Source organism: Lycium ferocissimum, chromosome 5 (genome assembly GCF_029784015.1).
Source record: "Lycium ferocissimum isolate CSIRO_LF1 chromosome 5, AGI_CSIRO_Lferr_CH_V1, whole genome shotgun sequence".
NCBI classification, from domain to species: Eukaryota; Viridiplantae; Streptophyta; class Magnoliopsida; order Solanales; family Solanaceae; genus Lycium; species Lycium ferocissimum.
The window spans coordinates 75531885-75545621 of NC_081346.1; the positions used below are offsets into that span (position 1 = coordinate 75531885).

Consider the following 13737-nt stretch of genomic DNA (forward strand, 5'->3'; position numbering starts at 1 on the left):
TATTATTGTGATTGGAAGAACTTCATTACCTCTGAGTTGTGATTAAAGCTATCTTTTTATAGCTTTAAAGTAGGCTTTTCTTTACTGTCTTATGTTGTGCTGTCATTTGGTATACAAATAGCTTTATGCTATGTATATTCTCCTGTACTTGTTAAATCTGTACTTGTCAAACATCAATTGGTTTCGACCATTAGATAGATAATTTTTTCATGTTCCATGAATAAAACATCAATTGGTCGAAGTGATAGATAATTTTTCAATTGTGCTACCTCCTTTGAATTGTATAGAATTAAAGGATTGACAACCGGGAGTTATATGTTACCTTCTAAAAATAAAAATAAAATAGAAGAAGGGAGTTAATTGAATGGAATAGTCCATTTTGATGAAATAATGTTATGGGTAACTTGGAATTCATTTGATAATGGATGAGGGAAGCGAGACTAAGATGTTTCGGGCATGTGAAGAGGAGGTCGTGGATGCGCCAATAAGGAGGTGTGAGAGGTTGGCTATAACAAGAGTTAGAAGAGGTAGGGGTAGGCCGAAGAAGAACTGGGGGAGGTGATTAGACAGGACATGGCACGATTTCAGCTTACTGAGGACATGACCCTAGATAGGAAGATGTGGAGGTCGAGGATTAGGCTAGAAGGTTAGTAGGTAGCGAGTGTTCTCCTTATCTCGTAGTTTCTTTTCTTCAATATGTATTACTATATGTTGTTTCATTTGCTTCGTATCTTGTTATTGTGCTATCACATTTTACTTGATGCCGTGCTTCAAATTCTTTTCTTTTCTTTCAAGCCGAGGGTCTAAGTCTCTCTACCCCACAAAGGTTGGGGTAAGGTTTTAGAATTAAATCGAAATACCGAACTATTTTTCCTATGCTTCTTTGCTCACTTCAACAGGGTGAAGCTTTGAGAATTTTCTATATAGAGCACTACAATAAGAAATATTTGAGGGCACAACGTATATCTATTTCTTTGGTCTGTTATTAAGCTCTGTCATTTTTTATAAACTCAAATCTTCTACTCCAGTAAGTTACCTTCTTTATACCGTCAAGTTATTGAGTTTTGTTCGTGGAATTATGTGTGTTTTCCTTGTTTACTGGATGTGGAGTTAATTTGTTTAAAAGAGAGAAATCAAATGATGCCAAACTACTTAGTCTCAGCATTGTTTCCAACTTAGAACAGTCCTCTTCATTTTTTGCCTGTATAATGCAGAAAAGTTATTTGCATATCATTCTGTAAAGAATGGACTGCAAGGTGGAACTTGGAAGAAAACTGAAGTTGATTGACTTGTATGGTAGTAGGAAGAAAAATTCTCGTTTAATCACTTAATTTGAATCACGTCGACGAAGAATAGAGGAATATGTGGATCTCGAGACAATTTAATTTCTAAAATTTCTTAATAGAACTGTGCCAAGAAAAATTGGCAAACTTCTTTAGAAAAAGTATACATGAACAAATACAATCTGAAGAAAAAAAGTAGGAGATGTGTTAACTGTCTTACTTCGTTCTCATCGATTAAGTATTAAGATTGTGTGCTTATATTTGTCTCATTTCATTTCTCTATTATTTTTGAACTGATAGAAACCTTTGTTGACTCAAGCAGCACCATGTACAGAGTGCATTCCCATCAACTGCTCCTAACTTAATTAAGCTCATTTTGGTGTTGCTCTTTCTAATGCTCATATTAAATGTGAAATGCTATATATTAGTCATTGATGAGGAAAATATATTTCTCTGTCTTGGATTCAAAAATTCGTTCCAATTATGCGTCTCTAGAACCTTGAAATATCATGGATGCAAAATTCTATCAACAGACATGTCAACCATAATAAATATCTTGAGCGTGACCAACTAATGCCTTCATGCCAAATTAAAAATGGCCTATTTTTTAACCAAAAAGTCCACCATGTCAGGCCCATACCGGAGAATTGAACAAGAAAAAACCGAACCTATGGTTCGGTATTTGGTATATTACTATCGAGAAACCGAAGAGCCGAATGCCCAATGACTTCTGTGCCTGCGGTCTTAAGTTATAACTAGCAAGCCATCTTTAACTCTAAAGAGTGATTTCTGGTTTTAGTTCTTAAAAGGGTTATCTTCAATGATTGAATGTAGTGCCTATCTCTTGATGTTAGCTAACGTTGTCTATTTTCAGTCCTGACATAGGAAAGAAATGTTGAGGTGTGCCTGATACGATAAGAACCTAGCACCTTATTTCAGTTGGAGATTTCATGTTTCAATATTGTCCATTGATTGCTGTTTTTCTTGATATTGGAAAATCTAATTTGGACAACTACTTCAAGTTTATATAATCTCATACGTGGTGAATCCTGCTGGCTCTCTGGAATCTTTTGTGGTGAATGTAGCCTTGTTGCATCAATAGGTTCTTCATTTTACCGGTGCCTTTATTTGTTCTTTTCATTTCATGAAGCAATCATATGAAAGTGACCTGGTGTAACCTAACATTTGAAGTGTCAGTGGCAAATATCTTGTTATTTTTTATGTAAGTTTGCCTTCTGATTGTTGTGATCATTCAGTAAATTTATGGCATATAACCTATGTGGTATTTGTTAAGACAATCCCCTGCTCCTATAGTTTATTCGCAATGATAAAACAAGAAAAGCTAATATCTATTATCAGGCCGAATTCAGTACCTTTGATCAGGCCAAGGGAGAGGAGATTTCATTGAGTCGTGGGTTTTTTGATCCTTTACAACTTGGATGATGCAAAAAAGTTAGGTGAGTAATTTTCCTCTCTGTTTTATTTTGAAAAAAATAGGTTGTATTATTCTCATCGATTTAAATTGCATAACGTACAGAGATACTTTAATGGTAGGTTCCATATAGGAACGAGTAGATGCTAACATATCAAATGCCAAGGGAAAAAAGCTATCTCTCTCTCTCTTTTCATTTTTTGTTTTGCCTAAGTTTATTTCCTTAAATTTTTTAGTTTATTTTAGGTGCATCCATGCTCCAGGCATCTAGAGTCTCAATTGTGATTGTCTGCCATTGTTGAAGGCAAATAAATGTGCTTTCCCATGAATTGCCAACTTTGGATAAACCCTTGATGTTATGCATATTTTGCCACCAACACCAAAACTTTCCACTACCGAGGTATCAATCTGCGAACACATAAACAAGAAAATTAACAAAAAGATTCAGAAAAGAGGATATCTGTAGAGCCTATTTACTAAAAGATAATGAAAAGAAAACTTACCAAACTCTTAAGAGACAACTTTTTGTCCACCAAGTCTACATCTACATATCCAGCAAATGAAGATTTGCACTTTGCATTATGGTGGTGAAGGGTTGACCTGCCAATTAATAAGGAGAATTACGAGGTTAACCGATTCTAAAAGATTTTAATCTATGTTGATGTTTAGTTATATTGACAAATTACACATGTTTAAAATGTAATTTCAAGATACAAACCATGTCGCATCACAGCACATGAGAACCTTGTACTTCTCTTGAGCCTTGAATACTCTTAAAAAACAGGTGTGTATTCTTCGAAGTTTTGAGAAGCTAATGTTGCAAGCCCAAATGGCCCAAGCCCATCTTGAACAGTTGAGCCTTTAATGGCACAAACATCTTGTGCATAAAGATCAACCCAACTAGGATCAAATATCTCTGCCTTGTCCAAGCTAAAGAAGGAGAATGTCACTTCAACATCAGCCTGCCAAATTTTAATTTATGTCCTAACTGAGCTTGACTTGTGAAACATAAATCTAAAATTAGTAGAAAAAAAAAGAGAAGTCAAAAACTAAACCTGCGACGCTGTGATTTCTTTATTGGTAGATGATGAATGAAGTGGTTGTTCAACCTTGACCCAATTCATGAAGTCCTTACTTTTATACAATATTGCAAGCCCACTTTGGTTCTTAAACTTCCAACCAAAACTCTCCAATACCCATCTTGGCCCATCCAAGCTGTTGTTGGGTCACGAAATTGGACTTTGTTGATGTTGTTGGTATCAGCAACAATCAAGGGGTTGTTATTGGGCTTGATCCACTCACGAAGATATGATTCGGATAAGTTGGCTGGGACAGCATAGTTTTGGACTTGGGTCATGTTGGCGTCTAATACACCTGTAGTGAAGCATCAATCACCATTTTAAAAGCTATTATCTTTTAGTCATTTTTCTGATACAAATAAATATTTAGATAAAATATTCCTAACAAAAATACGAAAAAATCACATGAACGAATACCAATTGTCCAATTCCATGAATTGTTCTTGAGTTTGAAATGTGCGAATAATGCAAAAAATGGTTATTCCACCTAATTTTACCTTCGTCAAATTTTCAGCATATAGTGCTAGAGTTGCACCTGTAGACAGGGTGGAGCGAGAGACCAAGCTACATGTTAGGACAAATCTAGTAACCTTAGTTCAAACAATGTATTGTCTTAAAATTTCATTTAATATGTACATTTATTAATTTAGAATCAATATTTAAAAGGACTAAAATCCTGAAATCCATTGGCTTCAAACGTAGCTTTGTCTTCTCCTTGTAGAGAAATTTTGGAATTCCAACACAATTTTGCTAAAGATTCACTTGTAAAAATAACTACTAGAGTTCTACGTGTTTTAAGTAGCAACATTTTTGTTCAAGTTTTATTTTTGCATTAAAAGGTGATTCTTTTTTTAATATTTCATAGAGTGGATAAATATTGACGAATATGCAAAAAAAATGGTTATTCCACCTAATTTTTACCTGTGTATAAGATAATGGGCTTGTTACCAGGGAGAATAGTTGCAGATCCAGACCAAGTTCCAAATTTTTCAAAATTCTTTGGATGGATAAATTGCAGGCTCCAATGGGGTCCAGTTGATTAAGTCCATTGAGATTGAATGGGCCCAAACAGTGTTGCCAACTGCTGATCCATTTGGACTGTACTGATAAAATAGATGATAGACTCCGTTGTAGTACACTGGTGCTGTTGTCAATTACATGAAAATCAATAACATAATTGAAAAATTAGTGCTTGTGTATGGTGTTAGAGAAAAATAGATGAAAAAATAAAATTTAATATCTTAATCACCATTGGGGTCTATTGTATTGTTTGGCAGAGTCCAGAGAGACCATAGAGAAAAACATATAATTAGAAACAATTAGTAAATACAATAAAAGGTGAAACTACAAAAAAAAAAAAAAAAACTCACCAAGATCCCCCTAGCAAGTTTGTAATAGCATATTCTTTATCTAAGATAAACCTCATTTCCCACTTACGTACAACCCCCCCCCCCCCCCCCGCAAACACACACACACCAACCACCCACCCACAAATATATTAAGAAAAGGGATAATTTTGGTCCTCAATTATTGGTAAATATTGATTTTACTTTGTGATATTTGACTAAGTACAAACATTCAATTAATTGACATAGCGTGTTTTTAGTCATTTTATGGAAATATGTTATATTTGTATTGTTTTTAGAACTACTTACTAGCAAATATGGAGTAACAGTACAAGGTTAACCTAAAACGTGGATAACAACAACAACATGCCCAGTGTTATCCCACTAAGCGGCGAACAATTTATAATCATGGTAAATTTGTAAATATTTACTAGCGAAGGATCAAAGTGCTTCATTTTTTGCGCGGATTGCCCTTCGGGGTGGTCTTTAAATTTTGCCCTCAAATTTGTGGTCTTTAAATTTTGCCCTCATATCCGTGGTCTTTAAGTTGTGTCCTTCGCTTGGAAAGGTGGGCGAATACATGAAGTTTTCCGGGGTTCGAACCCCGCTCAAGAATAAAATAAAAATAATTTGTGTGTGTGTGTGTGTGTGTGTGTGTGTGTGTGTGTGTGAAATTTTTAGAAAGCTAAAGTTATGCCGTATTACTAAAAGTCCGCCCCAGAATTTTTCCTAAGACATAGTTTAGTTACACACACACACACAGTTAACACAACAAAATTATGCCCCATAAGATAAGAACACTTAAGGCATACACACACATACACACACACACACACACACACACACACACACACTAACACTTATAATTAAACATAACACACTTTTACAAACAACAAAACACACACACACACACATACAAAATTTAAACTTTGTCTTATAAGGCAAACTTTTAGTTATGCCTTAAGGAAAACTTACGCCACAAATATACTTTTAGTTATGTTTTAAGGGCACAAGTTATTTACCTTGAAAAGTTAAAATATATATATATATATATATATATATATATATCTTTTCAAAGTTCTTTTCCCGCTTTAGTTAAACATAAAATTTAGTATTTAACTAAATTTAAACTGCTTGCAATTTTTTTTTAAATTTTTGGTCTAGCGGGGGTTCGAACCGAACCTATGATTTTAACAAGGGCAAAATTTAAAGCCACAACATGAAAAAATCAGAAAAATTTAAATACCACATTTAAAGAAGGGATCCGCGAATTGCCCAAGTGCTTCAACTAATTAAAGGTCCAATGTGCTTAGCCTCATATTACAAGGACTGAAATCTAAATTTATCAACGATTAATGAACCAAAAATGCTATTAACCCTTAAGAAGATATTAAGGAAAATTTAGAAAAAAATCACGTCAATTAGAACAATATGCTAGAATATCACTAGTTGCTGTAATTAGTTCCCTAATTAGCGGGAATTCGGATTAAAAATGGAAAAAGAATCATTTTGTGGTCCTCTTTTCCCAATTATCCTATGCATTTATTTTTATTACATTATTAGGGTCCTGGTCCTTTTTTTTTTTTGGAACTCTATCTGTACGTTCATTATGATTTACATAGTATTAAATTAAATGTACTTAATATTACTACAAACTGCCCGATCGACAATCTAAATCATAGACTATACGATGTCTATTTACTCTATGACCCAGTTATTAATTGGAAAGAGAAGAGAATACTAGTTCGATTTTTTAGTGAAAAAGTATGCTTGTTATTTAAGTGTCTCTTGAGAAATGGTTAAGCACACAGAAATAGATTCATATTTGACATAACAAATTAAACTTTTAATAAAGTACTATAAATACTTGTGTTTGTCTCCAAACACAAACACTGAAATATGAATCTATTTTTGTGACTATATACTTCTCTTCTTTCACAATTTTTTTTTTTTAAAAAAAAATTAAAATAAATATATATATAAAATCACATTGTGTTCTTGTGTTGCAATTAAAATTCTCAAGAAAACAAATTATTATTCTATTAAAGACACGAATTTTCTATTTACGGAAAAGGGCTTTAAATGCCCTTGAATTATTGAATTTGGTACAATATTGCCCTCCGTCCATCTATCGGGCCAAAAATGCCCGTCGTTAACCTATTGGTCTACTTTGCCCTTATTTTTAACGGTCACATTAAAATAAAATACTTAAATATTTATTCATTACGTGTTCAAATCTGATTGGCTCAAATTTAAAACCTTCCCAAATTATTAAAAAAAAAAAAAATCCTTCCATGACCTGTATTTTGACCCGGCCCATGTGAGAAAATCTCTACCACCACCATGTCATCTTCTAACTTGAAGCTTCAAGCTTCATTAATGACTTCCATGGAGTTTTATATTTCTTTCTTCAGGTTCTAAGCCCTAATTCGATGGTTCTTCATGCTACCAACTTTAAAAATAGTATCACCCAATTGATTTAAACACCCAAATTTACAGATTTAGAAATTTTAAAGCAAGCTTCGAAAAGCTCCTTCAATGGCGGCTTTAGCTCACATCTTTAATGGATTTATTTTTCAAAATATACTCAATCACGCTTGAGCTCAAGCACCAAATTCCAACATACCGAGTTCAAATCGCCAACAAATCTCGAAATTAAATTTTCAAATTGAGGTCAATGTTCATCAATGAATGTCCAAATTTTATGGAGGTAACCTGAGATTAAACAAGTTTTTTTTTTGTTGCAGTATTCAACTAAATTTCAACACAAATAAGCTCAATAAAAACTTAAGATCAGATTCAAACTCAACTAATTTAATTATTTTGGTCATAATCAAAATAATTTTGCATAATTAAGCAGTTTACTTTTAAAAAATGAGCAAACAAATAAGTAATTAGAGAAAATATTGGAGGAGGGACAGGTTGATGGGAGGAAGAAGACTAAAATGAAAAAGAGAAGAGAATGGATCAAAGGGGTTGCAATAAGTGTGAAATTGGTCAATGTTTCAATGGAGGAATCGATTGGTGGTTTTGAGTCATTGATAACTGGTGGTTCAATGGTTATTTAATGGTGGCTCGATAGTTGTTTGGATGAGGGGTGTTACGGTGGTGGTTTTAATAGAGGTTTTGGGTTGTTTCAATGGAGGAAAGGGACGGTGGAGATTAACGGGGCTCCCCGGCGAGGACGGGTGGCGCTACAGTCAGGGCGGGTTAGGTGGATCCAGATTTTGGGTTGGGATATAATTAGTCTAGGTTAATTTAAAACTAACCAATAAGAACGTGCCACAAAATAAATGAAATTTTTAATTATTTTTTAAAAGAGGATCGTTAAAAATAAGGTCAATTTAGGCCTCATAGTTTGACGGCGGGGACATTTCAGAGCGCAAAGGTAAACGGAGGGCATTTTTGTACTAAATCTGATAGTTCAAAGGCATTTTAAGCCCTTTTTCCGTTCTATTTATTATAAGGAGATAAAAATATGCTTTTGTCTAATATGTTGTTTCTTTTTAGGAAACAAACACACACTTCCATAGCCATAATATACCACGCATGTGCGAACGAACATCTTTGTATACACAAAGCAATAGAAGGTAAGGTGGTGTGTTGGGGGGAGGGGGATGAGCGGTAGCGAAACCACAACTTTCATTAAGGTGAATCAAAATATAAAAATGTATGTATACGTAATATATCAAGGGGACGAGATTCGACATACAACCTATATGCATAAAAAAAAAATAGTTGATCTAGCTACACAATATAATAAAACGTACCATTTATCTAGTTTCTGGGGGGTTGAAAATGGTAACCCGTCTTGTAATTAGTTTTGACATTAACATCTCTTGAAGATTGAAAACATGTAAATATTTCATATGAACCAAACACAACATAGTTGGATAATAATAATAAAACTGCAAACAAGAAAATCAATAAGAAAGAGCTTTCTCTAAACAGCTCCATTAGCTTTTCCCGTGGAAGACACTTTTTTTCCTTTGTTTTCACTTATGTTGTGTGGAGAAAGAAAGAAAAACTGATAATGGAGAAGAAGAACTGAAAGCGTGTATGGATATTTATAGAGGAACACCCAATGTCAAACTGGCCAAAGGCTCATAAATGAGACGAGTCAGGGATCCAAAATGACTTTTCATTAACTGATCACCAAGCAAGAAAGACACTTTACGCAGTATTTCAGGTCGGGAAATTCTATAAGATTAGTTTGGGTTAAGGGTCAAAAACACACCTCAAGAATCACAGTTTTTTGAGTTTCCTACCTAAACTATCACCACCACAGAAAGCACACTCAACTATCAGTTGTTCACTTTTCCTACCTCAATTATCACCAACTACTTTGCAAAACACACATTAAAACTGGTAGTTGAGATGTGTTTTGCAAACTAGTTGGTGATAGTTCAGGTAGGGAAAGTGAACAAGTGATAGTTGATATGTGTTTTGCAAATTAATTGGTGATAACTTAGGTAGGAAATTCTCTCTCCTGATAGTTCAGGTAAGAAATTCAAAAAAAGGTGATGCTTGAGGTATGTTTTTGACCATTGTCTCATATATTTTTCCATACGAGTTAGAATATGAAACATCATACATGTATTAATACTAACTAGATACAAATGTCTATGCAGACAAATTCCCTAAATATAAAATCTATACATAACAGTTCATAGAAAATTATCCATCCTATAATGCTCTCTAATAAAATTGTCTCATTAAAAGATTTTACACTGTTTTTCTCACATAAAAAATCTTGTAATATAATTCCAACATAACTAACTTGTGAACGAAAAAATTCCCGTAATCAACTTTAACAGTTAACTTGTTAGTAATTTTTAACAGTAACTTGTACTCCCCTCACGCATTTCCTCTTCCCCTACCTCCTACGTAATAATAATAATTTTTTTTTTTTTAAAAATCCACTTTATAAAAAACAAATAATATTATATATATATATATATATATATATATATATATATATATATATATATATATATATATATATATATATATATATATTCTTGGCGGAAATACATCACGAGCCCCAAATTTGTTAGTAAATTGCACTTAGAAACTTAAATTACAGCTTGTTTCGATTTACGACTTAAACACATGAATACATGACAAAATGGTTCTATTGTACACTTCTGCCTTAAATTTTGAAAAAGCTTCTACGCGCGTTTTTAAGCGTCCATTACGAAGATACATTTATCACAAAAGATATGCCACCTCGTTTGATTATACAAATCATATCCAATTGGAACAAGCCTGAGATTTTACGACTTATTGAGGCTAATGCGTACAATTAAAGGAGGTGTCATATTTTAAGTGGTTAACTTATCTGCGAATTGGCCGCTTGAGAACACATGCAAAAACTTTTCCAATATCTGAGTCGGAAGTGTCTAGTAGAACACTTTTTTCATGTGTCGTGCTCAATCGAAACATACCGCAGTTTGAGTGTCTAGATAAAATTTGCTGTTAAACTTAAAAAGTTATCGGTGTATTCGGCCTTTTATCTTTCTTCGAAAAAACAGAGCTATATAGTACCCCTTTTTTCCATGGATAATTTTCATTTTTTCCCAGAATTTTATTTGGACAATTTTCAAGTTGAATTCAGAATATCCTGCGATGCGAAAAACTCCAAATACTGGTTTTCACATTTTCACTCAAAATCACTCATAGATATTCAATATTTTTTCAAATTTCATTCATATCCAAACACAAGAGAAAAGGCCATAAATAGTCCCTTATCTATGGGAGTAGGTCTCAAACTTCCTTAACTATACACTTACCGGTTTTAGTCCTTTAACTATTTAAAAACTTATCAAATTTGGTCTCCGTCTATTTTTTATACAAACAACGTACAAACGCATAAACCTCCATGAGATTTATGTTAAACCATTCTTCAAACCTGTCTCTCTCTCTCTCCCCACTTCTTTTTCCTCGAGTTCCTCTTGTTAAAAAAAAAAAAAAAAAAAGAGCATTTTGGCACTGGTGTCATTCTCGAGTCTCTGAAATTCAAAAAGACAAACTCGGAGCACACAATTTCGTAACCATTCTTCTCAAACACTACTAAAAAAGGCGGCAAAAACCGACTGATCACCGCGTCCGGTTATTTTTTGAGTAAAAATGCGAAAAAAATATAATTATTTTCTAAAATAAATCGATGGAGTCCGTCAGTTTTTTTTTTTTTAAATTTTTTTATAAAAAACCAACCGACGAAAAAAAAAGTATAAATTAAATCAATGTAAGTATATGAACAAAGAATATCGCTTTCTAGTGGTAAAGCCTTTTGCCAAGGAACATGGTTCTATTCCAAGTTCCTACATTTCATTCTTTAATTTTCAAAAAAAAAAAATACTGACGAGTCCATCGGTTTTTTTTTTTTTTTTTTTTTTTTTTTTTTTTTTTACAAAACCGATGGACGTTTGTTTATCCGCCTGCTTTAACCGAAAAGCGAGAGAGAACTCGAGGAAAAAAGTTGAGGTTAAAGAATGAACTGAGGGAAAAATGCGGGGAGAGAGAGAGACATGTTTGAGGAACGGTTTAACATTAATCTCAAGGTTTATGGGTTTGTCGTTTATATAAAAAATATAATCAAAATAAGTTTTTTAGTTAAAAAGGACTAAAAAGTATAGTTTCATTTTATCTACTCCCATGTAGGAGCAAGGACTATTTGGCCTTTTCTCCCAAACACAACACCAATTTTCAAATATCATTTTCAATTTTTTTTATCTATATTTTTAATGTCGATACACCCTCATGATCTTCCTACATCAAAATTTAATCTTCTTTTTTTTCCTTAACAGAATCTAAAATTTGAAAAGTATAAATAGTCCCCAATTCCCCAACCCCTCATTTCTATACAAGTACAAACTGCATTTCTCGCCGTTTACCGCATTTCAGGTGTCTTTTTGCCTTCTACTCTTTGTATTATAATAATTAGTATTAGCATGGTATGGTAATTAATTTCAGGTATTTCACAACATAATACTATTTCGTTTAGAGTTAATTAGAATTCTCTTCTCCATAATTGCCTGACTTGTAGCTTTGTAGAGCTTCAAACAATAAAATTCTATTACTTTTCCGGGAAATTCATTCACTTTTTTCCGGATTTTTTTTTTCGCTTTATTTGAAAAACACGTAAAACCCTGTTTTCACTTTTTTGCACTCAAAGATTTGAGCTAGTGGTTGATAAAGTGCGTTGAGAACCATGATGTTTTAAGTTCAATCCTAGCAGAAGCAAAAATAATACTTCCTCCGTCTCAATTTATGTGATATAGTTTGACTAGACATGCTGGTTAAGAAAAAACGGAAAGACTTTTGAAATATGTGGTCTAAAATAAGATAAGAATATTTGTGTGGCTGTAAATCATTTCATTAAGGGTAATAATGTAAGTTTCAAGTTAAATTATTTTTAAATTTAGAAGTGTATTATTCTTTTTGGGACAGAGTAGAAAGTAAAGTATATCAAATAAATTGGGACAGAGAGAGTAGGTAATTTCTTTCAGTATTTGTGTTGGTAGGGAGATAATTGTACCGGTACAGGCAGGCTTACCTGGACAGTTTGAATTTGGAGAACACTTAAAACCCTGTTTTCACTTTTTTCACTTTCAGTATATTCAAATAACCAAATTTTTTTTTTTGCAAAAACTATAACCAAACACAACTCCATCTTCATCTTCAATTCCAACTTTAAGAATTTCAAATAAAGTGAATTATTTGGTTTCTATGGCCAAACGCCTACTTATTTTTATACTCAAAAGTTCCTACTATTTTGTGCTTACAAATTATTCTTAGTAATCACTTGTCTTTTGGCCAACTAGTCTAAATTTGCAGGTTCAGTTTAATAATAGAAGACACATTATGATGTTAGTTACATGTGAAGATCTAATGCAACAAAACCAGTAAATTCAAACTGCATTTGATAGGCAATGCAGTTGAAATAAGCTCGAAAAAACTTCGTGATTAGACTTGTATTGTGAGAAACATGCTTTGGCCGATCGACAAATTTGGTGTCTCAACTAGAACCTAACCCGATCTTTGTGTATCAAGTTAGTCTTGGAATAAAATAATTCAAATAGGTTTCAATCAAACAAAGGTAGGGGTAAGGTCTGCGTACATCCTACTCTCCCCTGGCCCCATTTGTAGGATTACACTATGTATGTTGTTGTTGTTGGTTTCAATCAAGAGGAATTCAAAGTTTTCAAAAGGTTAGCGAACTGACCCGACACACTTAGTCAACAATTCTCATTTTTATGTTGCGTGCTTTTATAGTATGTTGCCATGATTTATTCGTTTTCGTTATATCCTTTTGCATACTACTTTTAATTGTTTGTCCTTATGCCGAGAGTCTACCGGAAACAACCTCTCTACCTCCCAAGGGTAGGGGTAAGGCTGCGTACACTCTACCCTCTCGCACCCTACTTTGTGGGATTTCACTGGGTATTTTGTTGTTGTTGTTGTTGGTGACTCCAAATTATTTTTTCAAAAACCTTGTGAATCAAATTGTCGAGACTTTTCAACTCCCTCGAAAAAAGAGGGCGCAACACATATTAGAAACTCTAAAGCCTCATGGCTATGGCTATCTGATTGTC

General features: G+C 33.4%; 1 pseudogene; it reads right to left on the minus strand.

The window, feature by feature from the left end:
- Positions 1–2947: 2947 nt before the first annotated feature.
- Positions 2948–9097, minus strand: LOC132058047 (beta-fructofuranosidase, insoluble isoenzyme 1-like; annotated as a pseudogene).
- Between the last annotated feature and the right edge of the window lie 4640 nt (positions 9098–13737).